The 19,831-nt window shown below is 35.4% G+C and overlaps 1 long non-coding RNA gene across 1 annotated transcript in view; it reads right to left on the bottom strand.

Annotated features, from left to right (window-relative positions):
• LOC141386144 (uncharacterized) overlaps window positions 1-19,831 on the bottom strand; it is a 56,199-nt gene that overhangs the window by 7,152 nt on the left and 29,216 nt on the right. The gene's annotated exons all lie outside the window — the stretch shown is intronic.

Here is a 19,831-nt window from a genome sequence, read left to right on the forward strand (position 1 = left end):
GAGGAATCTCATGCTCCAGACTGTCATTAACTCACTTGTGTAATAAACATTGTAAATAATGTTCAGTTTCTTTCACATTTTTATGAGTGATCATCCCTTTAAGCTTTTAAATATTTAATTAAGAACAGAGATATGTAAGAATACATATGGAAAAATGTGACAAACCAGACATGGCAGCAAGCCTTAATAACAAAATAAAATATAATATAATTTTTGGAAGACTAATGTTATACAGGCAAGAATGTGTGCATGGGAAGATTTAAACCTATCAATAAAATAAAATAAAATAAAATTAAAATTAAATGAAAATGAAAATGAAAATGAAAAGAAATAAAAATACATAAAATAAAATTAAATTAAAAAAATTATAAAATAAAAAATACAATAAAATAAAAATAAATGAATAAAAATAAAACATAAAAAATGAAATTAAAAAAAATGAAAGAACTGTTATATAGGCAAGGCTTAATATCACTAGCCGTTCAGACCTCCTTACATTTGTAGCTGGATTTGGTCTTATCATGTCTTAACATTTGGAAAAAAAGTCAGCACAACTAATATCGCAAATCGTATAGTTCTCATTGATGTTTATGTTATATTAATAGAAACATATATAAGAAACAGAATTTAGAAAGGAATCTCAAGCTCCAGACTGTCATTAACACACTCGTGTAATAAACATTGTAAATAATGTTTAGTTTCTTTCGCATTTTTATTTATGAGTGAACAACCCTTTAAGCTTTTAAATATTTAATTAACAGCAGAGATATATAGGAATACATAAGGAAAAATGTGACAGATCAGGCATGGCAGTCAGCCTTAATAATACATGAATCCCTGCAGTAAATAATCCAGAAAGTAAATAATTGAGTGTCCAGGATGGGCGAGCATGTTCAAAAGGGCAAAGCATCTGTCCAGTCCATTAAACACCAGCCATGAGCGTAACATGACCACCGACTTTGAGAGATACAAGCGCCACAGTCCTGTTCTCACAGCGCTCAGTACATAGCTCAACTTGAAATCAATCATCCAGGTAAACAAAGCCCACGCTTTGCCGCCCAGCATGACAATATAAAAAAATTAAATAGAATAAAAATAAAAACGTTAACCCAGCCCCACGGTGGCCAAAAGAGCCAGCACATGTTGTCTTTTGCTTTTATATAACAACAGATAATTCATCTGTGAGCTAAAGCAAACATGTGTACATATATACCTGCTATATCTAGAGCTTCATTTAACTATTTATGATGCCTTTGATACCACAGGGAGAACAAGAAGACAGGCAGTTATTGGATTTTAGCTGCTTCCATGCAAAGCTGAATGGGTTTCTCTCCACGACGTCGGAGTTCAAAGCCACCTCGCCGTGCCTGGAAAGAAAATAAGAATTCTGTGCCTGGAGAATCAAAGCCTGGGTAGAACGGACTGGGATCATAGGTCCGTGTATTCTTTGTGAAGGTGGACGAATGAGAAGGTGTGGAGGGGAGGAGGGGGACACGGCCAGGGCTTTGATCTGCTAACACATAAGCCCTTTCACCCACCGACCAACAGGGAGTCTTGGGCTTTACCCCCTTGTGTGATGCTCCATACGAGGGAACATTTGCTCCCTCTGAAGCCTTGTCAACTCATCTTCATGTCTTCCAACAAAACAGAACACTACAAAGCGTAAACATCAAGGATGAGACTGGGAGTTACTCACTGAGGATAAAAAAACACTTGCATTCTGTCAGTGGCTTTACGCGGCTGGGCATTAAGTGAAGTCTCCTGGCATATTGCAGTCACAAATAAATACTTTTCAAATTGGATTTGACAAATTAACAAACAAATTAGGGAAGGATTACTCATGAATTATGGAGCGGGGATCAATTGCTGCACTCAGGGCATTTGAGGGACTCTGTCGCATCAGCAAGAAGGAGAATAGCTAACCTTAAAAGTTTAATGCTTTTGTAATCATCAAAATGCGCTCAGAGGACAAGCTCAATTTAAATGAAATGTTTCATATATTAAAAACATTTTGGTACAATTCCTGTCGAATGTTATTACAATTTAAAACACCAACTTTCTAATTTTAAATATCTTAGCACATAATAAAGTAATTTCTTTAATCTTCAGTGTTATATGATATCTTATGATCAGTACTGAAAATTGGTTTCACACAATTATTTGCTTTTTTTGTAAAAGATACAAATAACTTGACTTCTAGTTGATCATTTGGGAAAGTGGCAAAAGGTTTCAGATGAATCGTCTGTTGAACGGCATCCCAATCATCACAAATACTGCAGAAGACCTATTGGAACCCACATAGACCCAAGATTCTCATAGAAATCAGTCAAGTTTGGTTAAGGAAAAATCATGGTTTGGTAGTACATTCAGTATGGGGCGTGCGAGAGATCTGCAGAGTGGATGGCAACGTCAACAGCATGAGGTATCAAGAAGAAAGAAGGATAGCGCTCCTCATACTTCACATTAAAGTTCCTGGAAGAAAAGAAGGTCATGGTACTCCAGGATTGACCAGCCAAGTCACCAGACATGAACATTATTGAGCATGTCTAGGGTAAGATGAAGGAGGAGGCATTAAAGATGAATCTAAAGAATCTGGATGAACTCTGGGAGTCCTGCAAGAACGCTTTCTTTGTCATTCCAGATGAATTTATTAATTAGTGATTTGAGTCATGTATGGATGCAGTTGTCTAAGCTCATGGGAGTCATACACAATATTAATTCTTTTACCACTGCACCATGACTTTACATCCCATAATGTACATTACTTCTGTTAAGTGACAAGACTTCAGACCTTACTACCCTAATTGAATATAAAAATCAAGGCATAATCATATTTTATTTAGGTAAAATAAGCGTTATCTAGAGGTCTTTACCTTTCATATAAGCCATTTCTGATACCAAATGATCAAATAGAAATCAAGTTATTACTTGTTGTTTCTAAAACTTGGATAGGCGACAAGACTTTTTTCTGGTAGTGTAATGATAAACAGCATTTGAAATACAACATGTAAGAAATAATTGATTACAGACTGTTGACTTCAACAGTATTCAACAGCCCCCATTTTATAAACTGTAACAATGAAACATTGAAAACGTATAGAAGACTTGATGGGTTACAGCTGCAACCACTGAGAATGTGCAATAAAAAAAATTATAATTTTGGTGCTTGTTCAAAATATTTATATAAAATTAGTTGAAAGTAAATCAATCGTTTTGTGTTCGGACAACATGAAGGAATGGTGTGGATTTTTTACAGTGTAGCATCATTTTTGTGACACTGCGCGAACCTGATTTCACCAAGTAGGACATATTTCTGGATTAAGATCTATGTTGAGCCTGGAACAATATTCCAATCAGCCAATACGCATTAAAGGATAGGTTTACAGTTTATTTTAAGTTTAGGCTTATGGTTAGGTTTATGCACTTCTACAAGATTGTTATCCAACTATTATTTCTCTTTGATTTTGGGAGCAATTTACAGTTATGGTGGGGTTTAGGGGTAGGGAACAGGTTTGGATTATATTTTCCAACACAAATATTGTTCCAGGATCAACATAGATGTTAATCCAGGATTGCAGCGTACTTGGAAAAATCATTATGTGACACTGTACAACAATTATTGTTTTTTTTTCCATTACTGCAAGGGGTAGATTTAGAGTTGAGGTAGGTTTAGATGTTAATAAAACACTATTGCTCTAAGCGATAGGTTTATAGTTGAGGTGGGTGTAGACGTTAATAGAACACAACAGATTACTGTAAGGGGTATGTTTAGACATTAATAAAACACAATAGGCTGGACTCTGTGTCATGTTCAAGACATAAAATAATTCAATCAATAGCCCCAGGAGGTTTGTACAGCCCACATGGAGCTAAAGTCCCGCCCATTTGGAGATGACCTGTCCATTTGGAGATCGGTTTATACCAAATTCATCTCTTTTAGTAATTTAATGCATCCATGCCAAATCTGTGTCTCTGTATACTGTATATTATTATCAACCTTTTACTTTATAATCTAAGAGTATCAATTATATCTTAGTGTAAAGTTGCATTGTGTGCTATATTAAATTCTAATTATTTTAAGCTTTCAAGGTAATGAAACCTGCAGCAAGATTTATTCCGGTTTTATTTTAATTCGGAGGTGTTGATTAATTCATTGAAGTGTTGGGAATGAGTCACTATGACACATCAATCAGATAAAGCACAAAACTATCAGCTAATGCGAAAGAGATGTTACATCTCGCAACTCACACTCGCAGAGGGCCTATTGTTGACTTTCAATCAATAGCCTTCAATTAGTGGTTGTCATGATCGCATCCAAGAGCTGGAAACGAGACGCCTTTGGGAGCAAGCTAACTTGTCATAGACACTGTATATTAAATGACAATAACTGTCAAGTGTTGAGGTTGCCAAAATGAGATTTCAAGAATAAAACAAGACGTTAAGTGACAAAGTAAGCTGTTAGCCTTCAGGGGAAGTCAAAGTCAAATTTGATATTTGAGGTCTAAGTAAACAAAACTGTCTTCTATGGATGATGGACATTCACAATATTGCAACAACAACAACATTTTCAAAGAGATTCAAGGGCTGGGCAACAGTATGTCTTTTAATGTCAATAGTTGGAGCCAACAATACTGTACTGATACACAAAAGTAGAATTTTACAGTACCACAAGAATAAATGGAACACAATTTTTTTGATGAAAGCCCCAAACTTCATTTGTTTTACTGAAAAGGGGGTCGACTCAATTTTTTTAAAGTTTTTTTTTTTTTAAATAAAAGAAAGAATGGATTTCAACTATCACTAGATTTTTTTTTTTTTTGAGGTGTGGGAGGTGTTAACTATTGCTTTAAGACTTGAAATGTTTGGATATAAGAGAATGTGGCTATTTTGAAGGCCTGTCTTTGTTGTTGTTGTTGTTGCCGTCGTGCTGTCTGGAGATGAGGTGGCTAAGGCATCTCACTGAGTCCCGAAGGCCAAATTATTCTGCTTTTGCTTTGATCAAACGGTGTCCTGCGCATTCCTCCTCTCGCTTCAAAGCAGGACGGCTGGAAAGAACACGTGGCCTGAAGCGAGAGAGGAGTCATGGTGACCTATGTCCGTTTATTAATAAGCATGCTGATTCGGTGAGGGGAGAAAAGTTTGTACAGTAACAGATAACAAGGAAAGGGATATATAATTTAAAATAGCATATGCAAATGTTTAGATTATGTTTAGAATAACAATTCACAAAAAAATATCCATACCTTCATCCAAGCATCATTCCAAACCTACACTCACCGGCCACTTTATTAGGTACACCTTACTAGTACCGAGCTGGATCCCCTTTTGCCTTTAGAACTGCCTTAATTCTTCATGGCATAAATTCAACAATGCACTGGAAATATTCCTCAGAGATTTTGCTCCATATTGACATGATAGCATCACACAGTTGCTGTAGATATGTCGGCTGCACATCCATGATGCGAATCTCCCATTCTACCACATCCCAAAGGTGCTCTTTTGGATTGAGTATGATGACTGTGGAGGCCATTTGAGTACTTATTGTCATGTTCAAGAATCCAGTCTGATATGATTCGCGCTTTATGACATGGCTGAATGGATGTATGAATGAAGTCATCCAAGCTCACGGGAGTCATACACAATAGTAATTCTTTTTTTCACTGCACCATGACTTTATATTCTACTGTGCATTATTTCTGTTAAATGATAAAACTCTTGTCTAGGCAAAAAGTCAGACCTTGCTGTCCTAATTAAATAATTAAAAATCAAGGCATGATCATTTTATTTTGGTAAAGTAAACTTAATCTAGAAGCTTTTGCCTTTCATATAAGCCACTTCTGTTACCAAATGATCAACTACAGTAGAAGTCAAGTTATAGTTTGTTTCTAAAACTTGGATGAACGACAAGATTTTTGTCTGGTATTGTAAATAGTTTATTTATCTATGCATCTACATATCCAAAAATGTACAAAATTATATTTCTTTAAAATAAAAAATAAAAAAAGTAAATATCTTCCGTGAAGACATTTTGTAAATTTAGATTTTTGAATAGTATCTAAGCCAAGGTCCTTTCTTAAACTATACAGTTTTTTTAGATTATTAATAATATCTTGGTTTTCAAGAAAACTGACCTTTATGACTGGTGTTGAGTAGCAGAGTCACATATAATATCTTACCTGAATGAAAATATAGCTAATTATCCATTAGCAATATCCTAACTGTCTCATCTGTATTATTTAGACTATTTTATTCTTGGATTCATATTAAGGTGCTGTACAAAAATCAATGCAGAAAACTCAATGCTCTCTAGGCTACAACAGGAAAGCTCACAAAAGCAAAAATAAATAAATAAATAAGAGTTGGAATAGATGAGTTTTACATTGGGGATCTACTCTGAGAGTTCATGGAGAAAAGAAAAGTGAACTTTTAATAAAGAGTCATTATACACTGGCTCTCTGGAGAAAGTCAGATACATGGACACTCAACATATTTTTCTTACCAATTACTTGTCTATTTAATCATTAATTCCACCAGCATAAGCCTGAAAAGTAGGACAGCCTTTGTTTTTTTTTCGCCTCTAGCTACATCTCTGTGATCATGACCGGCTGCTCTCTTAGGGACTGCTGCTTCTAAAGGGCCAATGCCCATGTCAACAAACTCTGCTCCTCTAGTACCCTGGCTAAATTAACAGTCATACAGCATATCACTAAGTAAAAGAAGAAGAAAAAAAGTTTTGCAAGACCATAAATAAATAGATGACACATATGCATTTATTAACTCACAGAGTAGGTAAAGATTTCCATTTTCTGAGTGTTCAGAGACCTAATTGCACTCAGACTATGTACTGTAAATACACAAAACAATTCTATTAATGTAACACAGAGATGTATAATACCTATTGAGGATGCACATGTTATGTAAAGGGAGAGGATGTTGTGATAATATAGAGTATAGGGCAAGTGCTAAATTTTTTTTTATTTTTTTATTTGGCTGTCATGATGGCGCAGTCACCTCACAGCATGAAGGTCGCTGGTTAAAGCCTTGGCTAGGTCAGTTTGCATTTATGTGTGGAGTTTGCATGTTTTCCCTGTGTTCACGTGGGTTTCCTTATAGGTGCACAATTCACAAATCCACATTCACAATTACTAAAACAAAATCCTAATTAAATCATGAAAAACAATTACAACTGTCTATTAAAATATCATACAAAAAATATCCAGCGTTGAAAATGTAGCAAGATCAAATGTAATTTATCAAATAGTTCCAAAACCAATGGCTGTAGAAAGAGAAAGCAATTTAACCCAAACAATACTCTTAGAACAATCAACCAAATCCAGTACTAGAGGCAGGAAAGGTGTGATGATTAATAATAATAAGTGATAATAGATTAGGGCGTCACGATGGAGCAGTGAGTAGCACAATCGCCTCACAGCAAGAAGGTCGCTGATTTGAGTCCCGGCTCGATCAGTAGGCATTTCTGCACCGCAAAAAAATGCTTTTCTTACTTATATATGTTTCTAGTCTGGTAGAATAGTCTGGTTTCTAGTCCAAATATCCAAAAATTCCAAAATTAAGAAACATTTTTAAGACAAGCAAAACATAATGTCTTGTTTTAAGAAATAATATGCCAAAATTAAGTAAGTTTTTTTCTTAAAACTAGCTTCAAGAGTTCACACTTAGATATTGCTTGACAACTGTAAGCAGGTTTGGCATGCTGTCCCGGGAGAGAACCCTGAGCTCGGAGATAGTTGAGCCCAGGGCTCCCGCCAGGTCCATAGAGCATGTGAGGGGAGTACGAGATCAGGTGGTTCTTGAGAGCTCCCCTTTTTTGTAAAGGAGAAAAGGAGGAGAAAGGGGGTGGATGGGGGGTTTCTTCAGAAAACGAAGATAAGGGAGTAATATCTAGCTAGGCTACTTATAGTGAGTTAGGATAGATCTGATTGGCTAACTAATGAGTGTAGATAAATGGCCAGCTGCAGTCAATTATATCACATGCTCCTCTCGAAATTAGTTTAAAAACTTCACAAAATAATCTTCCAATGAGGTAAGCAAAATAATCTTTCTTTCGACATAAGATTATTTTGTTTACCCCATTTTATTTAATTATTATTAAAGTTCAGAGATACAACTTATTATTAAAGTTCAGAGATACAACTTGTTTACCTCAGGAGTTTCCCTAAATGAAATGGTGAATATAAACATTACCATGAAAAACTTAGTGAAGGTATAAACACAATAAGGGTGAAATTCGTATTAAAATCTGTTTTATTTATATTGTGCAATGCATATTTATAATGATTTTTAAACATAGTATATATTTTGAAAAGGGGAAAAACAATAAATCATTGTATAAATGTTGTAATGTTTAAATAATTTTCCATTAAAAACATGTGAAGGTTATGTGACGTGAAGGTCATGACACGTAAAGGTCATGCTAATTATTTTGCTTGTTTTAGGGAAAAACTCAATTAATTTTGACATATTATTTCTTTGGACTAGAAACGAGATAAAAAAAAAAACAAGAAAAGCATTTTTTTGCATCTATGTGTAGATTTTGCATGTTTTCCCTGTGTTGGTGAGGGTTTCCTCAGGGTGCTCGGTTTCCCCCACAGTCCAAAGACATGCGCTAAAAGTGATTTGAATAAGCTAAATTGGCCATAGTGTATGTGTGTCAATGCAAAAGAGTATGGGTGTTTCCCAGTGATGGGCTGCAGCTATATAAAACATTTGCTGGATAAATTGGCGGTTCAATCTGCTGTGGCAACCCCTGATTATTGAAGGGACTGAGCCGAAAAGAAAATTAACAAATGACAATAGATCACAAAGATAAGCTGGCAATTTACCAACAGAAGCTTTTGCAATGCATAAATACGAGTGTAATTTTCTCTGTTGCTGTAAAAAGAGCCAGTCTAATGACTCATATAAAATACACTGATCGGCTGATGTACTTGCACTGTAAAAAACATATTACTGAACGCATCACTGACATATATTGAAATGAATAACAGCTCACAGAATATTACATTTCACAATTCATTCATTCATTCATTCATTTTCCTTTGGTTTAGTCCATTTTATCAGCTGTCGCCACAGCAGAATGAACCACCAGCTATGCAAGCATGTGTTTTTTACAAAGCAAATGTCTTTCCAGAAGCAACCCAGTACTGGGAAACACCCATACACTTTCACATTCACACATACATACTCATTCACTACTCATAATGTTTAACCAACTCACTTATAGCGCATGTCTTTGGACTGTGGGGGAAACCAAAGCACCTGGAGGAAACTCATGCAACATGGGGAGAACATGCAAACTCCACACAGAAATGCAAACTGAACAGTTGGGACTTAAAGCAGTGATCTTCTTACTGTGAGGCGATAAAGACAACCACTAAGCCACCAGTAAATGAAGATTTATTTAGTTATAAATTATAAGACTTAAGAAAGGTTGTAATCTAGTATTTGCATGGCATGGTATGTTTTATTTATTTATTTATTCTAATTCTTTTTTCTTGGCTGCTGCATGGAGGGCGCCATAGCCACCATCCTCTTCCGGTAAAATGTTTAGAACTTCCATTTACAGCGTTTACAACTGGTAATTTGTACTCCGAAAATGGGTTTTAATAGCAATTTAAATGGATTACGGAGTGTTTTTGTGACACAACTTTGAAAGGTGTGTGGTAAAACTATTATAATCTGTCAGATGTGGTTCAAGTGCGAGAGAAAAACGTACTTGTTCACATGTCTGCCGCCAGAAAACACTGACTGTTTCTCAATTTGCGTTGAGAAAGCGGTCTTGCGTCCTCGTGTAACATCATCATCAGCTGTCAAAGTTCAGTTCGAATACTTAAGACCGCAAGAACAGAGGACGTGTGAAACTTCCCGGATGTGTTCTTGATATCCAGACTTGAGCACTGATCTCGCTCTAGAAGTCCCAGAAGTCATTGCGACTGGAGGTGGGAAGCGCAGCATTTTATTTAGATTTATTATTAAAATTCAGAGATATCATTTATTTACCTCAGGAGTTTCCCTAAATGAAACGATGAATATAAACATTACCATGGACATCTTAATAAAGGAATATACACATTAAGGGTGTTTGTTTGCTGAAATTCGTATTAAAATCTGTTTTATTTATATTGTGCAACGGATATTTATAATAATTTTAAACATGGTATATATTTTGAAAAGGGGTAAAACAATAAATCATTGTATGAATGCTGTAATGTATAAATAAATTTTGCATAAAACGCAGCATCTCATTCCTCAGAGGATGCGTTCTTTGCCCTCGCGGCCTCCCGAGTTCGTTCTTCCGAAGACACCTGGCAGGACCGGTCTCCACAAGAAAGCAAGTCCGTTCTCTGCGTTCATGGAATTGAGAAACTGTGTGTGTGTTCCCGACCTGTCAGCTGTTGCCTTAGCGGCTCTTCAACACACACGCACGCATGCACATACACAATACTTCACTGCATCATGGAGCAAATCAAATTACTGGCATGAAACTTAACAAATGTGTAAGTCATGCAATTTACAAAAATGACCAATAAAAGTGCGTTACTTATACTCTGCTGGGCTGATTTGCTGTTGATTCTAATCGCGAGCCGTTTAGGTTTCATTTAGTGTGTCTTATTTACCACGCTTTGTGTTTTTCTGTCATTTCAAAACGTCACTTAATTTTCACTTTGTCACTGTAATTAAATCAGTGTGTTAGTGGGACAGTACAGTAGGCTACGTGTGTGTGTGTCAAACATTTTGGTGAAATACATTTGTTTGGATTGGTTTTGAAAGAAAGAGAAAAGGTTGACTTTAGCGATGTTGAGGCTTCATTTAAACTGCAGAAGATGCCGTCTGACGAGGGAAAATGCCTCACAGCAGTTGTTTTCCATCCTATTAGATCTCATTTTTTAAATGATCAGTCCAGGAGGTGGCGCTGATCAACAACAGTACTAGGTCAAAGATGATAAAAGCAGGTAAAATAGATTAAAACTAGTGTTTCAAAACTGTCCAAATGTGATTGTTTACACGCATCAACTGCCGAGTGGAAGTTCTTAGCATTCCCCTTGCACATACATGTAAAGTATAAAAGATCATTTTGCGTTCTTATAAAAAGGTCTATACAGTTAGCTACAGAATTTGTGAACTGTGCCTTTAAGTATGACACACATCCAAACTCACACTCTCAAGAGTGTTAAATTTGATTCTCTCCTCCAGTTTATTTGGGTGGCAACATAACATGTTGGTGGTGTAGATTAATTTGCCAATACATCATATGAACTCTCCACAGAGACATACTACTTTCTCCATATGGAGGCGAATTGGATTAGGACCAATATTAAAGACATTAGGCCTCCAGGTACCATGCAGCTATTGCAAATGTCAAGTGCCATTTTTCAGCTATTCTGTGCCACCGTGTCTGCTTTATGAAAAAAAACAAACCATCAAAAGCTTCACATGAGAATACGTTCTACATGAAAAAGCTGGCAGCTCATAGCTGTGGTTAAAAATGCGATGTGGGTATTTTTGACTTGTAGTCAAAAGCTAAAGTTGGGTAAAGCCACAGAATGATGGATCGTCAGCTGGCTCCCTGATGACAGTTTGCGTTCGTGCTAGGCCTGTTGCTCAATCCTCAGTCCTCTCTTTGCTCCGCAGGGAGTTTGAAGTTATCTTTGATGGTGAAAATAACCATTTTTCTGACCGGCATATGTGTCGTATCAGAGGCTTGTTAAATCACCTTGCTGCAGGATTTCCCACTGGAGATGGGAGTGCTGTGATCCTGCTCTGTAGAGATGTGTGGAGGGCATGCCAGCACTTCCTGCTGCGTTCCACCTGCTATACATGCATCCCCCTATGGGCTTTGTCATATGCGCATTCATGAAGACCAACATAGGTGTGCACTCATCTCATAACGGCCCAGAGGAACATACTGAGCAGGTACAGATAAGTCATGGTATAGTGAAAATTTCAACACAGAAAAGCATACATACATGCATGCAGACTTGCTGCACAAACTCTCTCACATTATATATGCAAGACCTGATGATGGATGAAGCACACTGAAAAATACACTGGACGGCTTTTTTCTGCTTTCCCTCTTAGCATAAGTTAAAGCAGTTCCAAATAAATATGACATTTATAAAAGCGTTTCATTACACATAACAGTTTAAAAATAAAGGTACTTTATTAGAACTAATGGTTCCTTGAAGAACACCCATTTAGCCCACAATATTAAAATGTCCTTTACATCAAAAATGGCTTTTTTTGTATATTTATTTTTTCTTTCTTATTTGGCAGAAATTATTTGTGTTTATTTGTATAATTACATTCCTCTTCTATTTTTGTTATCTGTATGCACCCAGGGTTTGAAAGTGACAATTTAATTTTCTGTATGTCTGGACATGTACATGTAACAGAATTGGCAACAAATCTGAATTTGACTTAAAAATAATAATCAATGGTTTCACAAATAACTTTTAAAACCCACAGAGGGAACCCTTAAAAATTTTAATTTCTAAAAATGTTTGATTACTCCCATGATGCCATGGCATTTGTGTAAACAGTTTTAAACAAAAATTTTAAATATAAATATTTGTATAAATATAAATATAAATATATAAATGTTCCTTTGTTTATAAAAACTGTCATGGAACCATCAACTCTTATGAAGAACCTTCATTTTTAAGAGTAAGCCCATGAAATAAAAAAGATAGAAATATTCTCACTCATAAAAAAATGAAAGGTTCCTACTGTTACAGATATTTCCATAACAAGTGTTTAACACCTAAGTAACCTTAACACACTATATATATATATATATATATATATATATATATATATATATATATATATATATATATATATATATATATATATATATATAGTGCATATACCAGTTGCACAAAGAGAATCTTTATTCCGTGATTGCTACTCTTAATAAATACACTTGCTTAGAAAGTAAATCGTACCTGAAAGCATTTACAGGGGCACGTGCCCTGAATTCACCAAGATGGGATGGCCAATGTTGGACTCACCTGGGTTGGCCCATGTGGGACCCACCTGGGATTGCCACAGTGACTACAGTGTACCCATCTTCCTACAGCTACTTCCAGCAGGATAACAGGCCAATATGGACAAAAATCTATGAGAAGTATTTCCAGTAACTTGAATTTATGCCATGAAAGATTAAGACAGTCCTGAAGGCGAATGGGTGTCCAACCTGGTACTAGTAAGGTGTACCTAATAAAGAAATTGGTGTACCTAATAAAGGAATATTTGTGGGGCCCACCTGGGCTGGCCAGTATTATTATTCATGAAAAAATGCAAAAGTTTTCTTTTAAGGTTTTAAGAACAGTGCCAACTTGAATAATTTTTTAAAATCACATTTCAATTTAAATGTTGACGTTTTATTTATCTTTATTTTTTATGGAACATAATTTTTGACTGGATATTTTTCAAGACACAAGTCATTGTATAGTGGTTTGTTCTGTAGACTATCAAAAGAAAATATAACTTAAAGAGGCTAATAATTTTGACCTTTAAATAGTTTAATTTTTTAATTTTTTTATTTTATAGAAGGTAAATATTGTATTAATTTTAGATTAATTTGAGCAACATTCGAAAATCAAAAGAACAATTTTATTTTTAATTCAGGGATCTGTTGTTGAACTGAAATATTAAAGATCCTTCACAAACATCCATCATAAGCGATAAATCAATGAGTCATGATAACAAGGGTTTTAACCCTTTAACTGCCTGCCCGACCAAATGGTTGACCGTAGTTTGACTGACTATATTTTATGGAGAGAAGTACCTAACTTAATTAAACCTTATTGAGCCATCTCTACCGTCTGGTTAAAGTATGTTATGCCAAGAAAATCCACTAGTTGCCACTAACTCAATCAACAGCACTCATCACAACATTGCTTCTCCCATTGAAGTCAAAAACAAGGACATTACTCCAGCCATAACTGTTTTTGGTGACAATTCGCAAGGTAAGCATATGTTTTTGACATTACACTCTATAAGCCCTAATTTTTCAAAGCCATGTTACTTGGTGCCCTGAAAAAATATTTATTATGTTTATAATCATTTTTTAAAAACCTGCTCAATTAAATGGTTGAATCTCACTTCATGGCAAACGTAGAAAAGCAAAACTAATGTTTCCATATAATGCATTTCTGTCGTCAGATTGGACTGCTTGCTGAGAAATATACATTTTTAAACTAATATTTTGATATATATATAACATGTTTTTTGATTATGTTTTTTAATAAATTGGTCTTACACTTCATATTTTTTCATTTGTATCTGTATTAACTTCGACAGTTTTACCATATGACAAACAACCATTTGGTAGAGGTTGATATTTTAGAAACCATGAGATGTGTTAAAAAAATAAAAGCATTGATTGTGTTAAATAGTGACCTTAGGAGTTAAAAAAAAGTAATAATTGTTAAATCAGTGTATTAGTGGGACAGTACAGGCTACGTGCGTGTCAAACATTTTGGTGAAATACATTTTTTAGGGTTAGTTATATATTTGAAAAAAAGATAAAATGTTGACTTAAGCGATGACGAGGCTTCATTTAAAGCAGTGGTCACCAAACTTGTTCCTGGAGGGCCGGTGTCCAGTAGATTTTAGCTCCAACCCTAATCAAACACACCTGAAAAAGCGAATCAAGGTCTTATTAGGTATAGTTGAAACACCCAGGCAGGTGTGTTGAGGCAAGTTGGAGTTAAATCCTGTAGGGACACCGGCCCTCCTGGACCGAGTTTGGTGACCCCTGATTTAAACTGCAATAAAAAAAAATTGCTTTTTTTTCCTGCATGGTGAGTTAAAGCAGCTTTCCATTTGCACATGACTCTTTTTATGCTTACAAACACAATTCATTAACATTACGATGTAATTTATGCTTCCATAAAGAAGAACTTACACCCACTGAACCTATCATACTGATACAGTATTGAGGGAAAAATGTACAACTTCTATTAATAAAAGCATGTGAAATCACTAAAAATGCTCTTTGGGATCTTCATTTTTCAAAGTGTAGATGTGTATTTGAGTCTAGCTTTTCATTCCCCCTCATATTTAAAGATTCAGAGTGTATAATTCTGCTATGCAGTAATACTTGAAGTTTAAATATTTGTTTTGATCTCAACCCAAAAATAACATTTTATTATGCACAAGCAATAAATAAATATCCTTAAAGCACAATCCCAATGCTGAATTTAACACATACTGCATGATAGTTCTAACACTTCTACACAGGTCAAGGTGTGAATATTATTTAATATTACATAGATTCCATCAGGTTCACAAAAAGCTGACAGCTCTTGAGCAGTACTCAAAAAATCTCCTTTAACACAAGAGAAACTATAAGCACTCCATATATAGCAGTCTAGACTACTTTTTACAGCTTTAGAATCACAAGCTGGCTGTCTCGCCACACAAAGCCCAGCTCACCTACATTGTTTTCCAAAGTAAGAAAGCTGACAATGTGCCTCACGCTACACAGAATTATTTAGAGCAGTCGCCTCAAAGCGGATCTAACGCCAGTCTTCGCTACCTATTGCGTGAAAGAAAAAAAGATAGACCTCGGTTTCCTCCTACTGCACTGCATCAAAGCTTTTCCCGGCACTGTGTTCCTCTGTTGTACACAGACGTCACTTGAGAACTGAGCGAAGGAGATTCTTGCCAGCGTGTTCAATTCATTGAGCACCTGCTGTTCAGGTGACAGCATTAAAACAAGTCTGTTTTGCTCACCCTGTACAAATGGCCTACAGGTCGCTCTCAAACCAGGCTGAGAGATCATTAGAATTCATGGCATATTGGAGTCAGAAGACAGCAACTGGTTATTATTGCAGCTCTGTATTCAAAACGCACAATAGCGGAATAAGACAAATTTGAGGACGGCTGCCGAGGGCAGTGTTGGCAGTTAAGATGAAATTATACACATAATCAAGCATACATTTCTGGCATGACTCTAGGATAAAAAAGGACAGTGTGTCATGAGAAACAGACTCTTTTTAAATGGTAATAGCATAAGTCAGGTGTTGATTTCCACCAACAGTAAATGATGAGGTGTGGATTCAATGAAATCCCCAATATTATACACCCCACTTATAAATGGGGGGAAAAACATGGTTGTTTTCCTCCTATGCTCTCCTAGCCTTTAGAAACTAAAGGACACAAAAGGAAACAACAACAAAAAAAAAGCTTAAGAAAACCAAAACATAACAAAATAAAAATGGGTAAAGAATAAAATAAAATAAAAACAAAACAAAATTTAAATTAAATTGAATTAAATTAAAATTTTAAATTAAATTGAATTAAATTAAAATAGTTTAAAAGGTCTGGTTGATGATAAGTGTCCCGATACAACCACAATAACATAAAAAATAACAACAACAACAACAACAACAATAATAATAATAATAATAATAAAACTATAACTAAAACTATATATAACTAGACACTAGTGTTTTGTTTTGAGTTTGTTTATATTCAATACAAGTCAATATTGTATGTATATACTTTAGGTCAGTAATTAATATTTAACTCAAATCGAATAACTATTAGGACGACGCAGTGGCGCAGTAGATAGCGCTGTCGCCTCACAGCATGAAGGTCGCTGGTTCGAGCCTCGGCTGGGTCAGTTAGCGTTGCTGTGTGGAGTTTACATGTTCTACCTGCATTCGCGTGGATTTCCTCTAGATGCTCCGGTTTCCCCCCACAGTCCAAAGACATGAGGTACAGGTGAATTGGGTAGGCTAAATTGTCCGTAGTGTACACGTGTGTGTGAATGAGTGTGTGTGGATGTTTCCCCAGAGATGCGTTGTAGCTGGAAGAGCATCCGCTACATAAAAACGGGCTGGATAAGTTGGCGGTTCATTCTACTGTGGCGACCCCGGATTAATAAAGGGACTAAGATGAAAAGAAAATGAATGCATGAATGAATAATTAATTAATAATCAATAATAAATATGTTGCTTTTAAGGGCAATGATTAAATATTGCAATCATTAAAACTGCTTGAAATAAATCTACAAAACAAGAATAGAAAATCTCAAACTTAATATCACATTTTACTGTTAATTATGGTATTACTCTTAGCCAAAACTATGAAGAATAAAATTTAAAAAATGTATCACTGATAAAAAACTTAAAATTCTGGATTGTTTAGCCTAAAAATACAACAAAAAAAGTTTAAAAAATAAATATTTTTAAATGATTTAATGAATTTCACCTACAAATTACAGTTCAATGTTTTGGAAATGCATTTGTTTCAATTTAAGTTAATTAACAAAATTGATTTGATTTGTTGTACAAAGAGTTCTTAGAAAAAATGTGTAATAATGTGCATATATTCATCAAAACATTGCCCACAATGACGTATTATTAACAAGGTTTAGACATTGAATTGGCAAAATTAGGGTTCAATGCCAGGGATTTTTTGACAAAATTTTCACCTAGCCCCACCAAATTAAAAAAAGAAAGTTAATAGCTATTTCTTAGCCACATATTTTGAATAAAAAAATCAAAAATAAGTTATGTAAATAACGTTTGTGAATCTATAACTTAAATATTTAAAAATGTTCATAAATGTATAATAAGCAAAATTCTAAGTTTTTAGCAAACAAAAATAGCAGTATGGAAAATGTGCAGGTATTTTATTGTAGCTCTAAACTATTTAAAAAAGGTCACTTTACTTCAAACACCACTTCATGTTTTGTTGTGTTGTACCCACGTAAAGACGAAAGAGACATTTTCTTTTAGCCTCTTCATTTGATGTTGCCATATCTTCGCTATACTGGTTGTTACCAGGTTATGGAAAAAAATAACATGCTCACAACGTCCAACCAGATAAAAATAACCTAAAAAGCAATACAATACATTGTTTATGACATCACAGAGAAGGTAGCATTTAAAGGCTTAAAAGCACAAACTGTTTCTCGATTCTAAGACTGTATTTGCACGCAATCGACAAATAGTCGCATGAATGAAAAACAAAACTTTAGCGACAAGGCACCGATTGGGCCAGTAACTATCCTGTCTACTGTCCCGAACGTCTCTCATGCTGGCACTGGGTCATCAGGCAGTCCTTATTGTTGAACCCTGCAAATGTAACATTATTCTTTACAAGATATATTATTTACTGAATATGGTACATCTGGACCAAATATATGACCAAATATACTATACAACTACTAAAAAGAATGATAATAATAATTACAATTGGCTTATTTACATTGTCCAAAATGTTAATAATGGTGCATCTTAAGTTTGAGTAAAAAAATGTGTTTCTTACCAGCCAACACAAAAAAAACGTGTTGCCTTTCATGTGCAATAACTTATTTTATATTAAGCTAATCATAATTTCCATTAAAAACCCAACAAAACCATCTCCCGCAAAAAAAGAAACTCTCTAAAATATTCACCCTGCATGCAATTTCTCACACATTCCTCTGCGAGTGTCAGATTCTCTCTTGACAGCTTAATATCTTTTTGAAGTTGGTCGAACTGTCAGATTCGCTTAGCATCAAAATGCAGAGCGGGCGCCATAACTAGCAGATGCCACTTTATATCTGAAGCCGATATTGATCTCCAGAAGCCTCCAGTACAAATTGATTAACTTGATAAGGAGGAGAACTACAAATCGATGTTAAGGTCATGGAATTAGCTCTACATTAAGTGGACTGGAAAGGTGTTGGCTCAGAAAATTAATTGAAGGGGACGTCTTAAAGGGCATGCAAACACATCCTGCACTGACAACACTTCATTTCACTTCTGAAGCACATGTGGGTCTTTTCAACTTCTGAATCCTGGAACCAAAGCACCTTTCAGGAAAGTGACTTCAACCTCAAGCTGATGGGAATGTAGTCAAGCTTAAGGGACCATGAGGGTGATGCGGGTTTGTGGTTAAAGATCTGGATTGTACAAGCATTGCGCCCTTGAGCAAGACTTACCCTTGGATTCATATTCCTCCAAGGGCGACTGACGGGGAATTCAAGACGGAAAGACGCAAAGACTGTATTTATGAGCCGAATGCACATGAATGTCAAAGCACCGCTGTGAAACTCAGGATTTAGTTTAAGCCTGGAGATTTTCAAGCTGCAGGGCATGATGCAATATAACGTTCGTGTCCCGTTTTTTCATTTGCCATAAAACAAAGGGTAATACTTTACAATATGGCTGTATTAGTTAATGTTGAAGTATTTATTAACATAAACAATACGTTGATTACAGTATTAATTATTCTTTGCTAACATTAGTTAATGGACAAAGTTGAATTGGACTATAGTGGACTAATGGACTATAGTTAACGTTGTTCATGGTTAGCTCAACACACACAGTGCATTAACTAATTGTCAAGATTGAGATTTTGGAGGAATGAGAACTTCAATGCAGGGACAAAAAACATGGGTTTGTTAATTATAAAAATCAAACAAAAAGCAACAAAAAGCAACAAAAAGAACCCAGAGGTGGAAAACATTTACAAAAGACAAAAACAAACTTGGACTGGGCTGGCAGGGCTGGACAAGGATCGACAAGACTGGACTAGATTATATATGACAACGAACTGGCACAGGGCATCTGACATGAGGAGACTATAAAGGAGAAATAATTAGCAAACAAACCGCTGAATATAATATACTAATAATAGGTTAACAAGGAGGCTGGGACTAGACAATGAGACAGGAGAACACGACACAAAGACAACACAAGACCATGGCTGCAGCCGGTGATCAACAACATTAGCAACAAATGAACCGCCAACTTATTGGCAATTTGTGAGACAGAATTTGTCGAATAATAAATCTGAAACGCACATG

The sequence above is a fragment of the Danio rerio genome, chromosome 1 (genome assembly GCF_052040795.2).
Source record: "Danio rerio strain M-AB ecotype USA chromosome 1, GRCz13ab, whole genome shotgun sequence".
Taxonomy (NCBI): domain Eukaryota; kingdom Metazoa; phylum Chordata; class Actinopteri; order Cypriniformes; family Danionidae; genus Danio; species Danio rerio.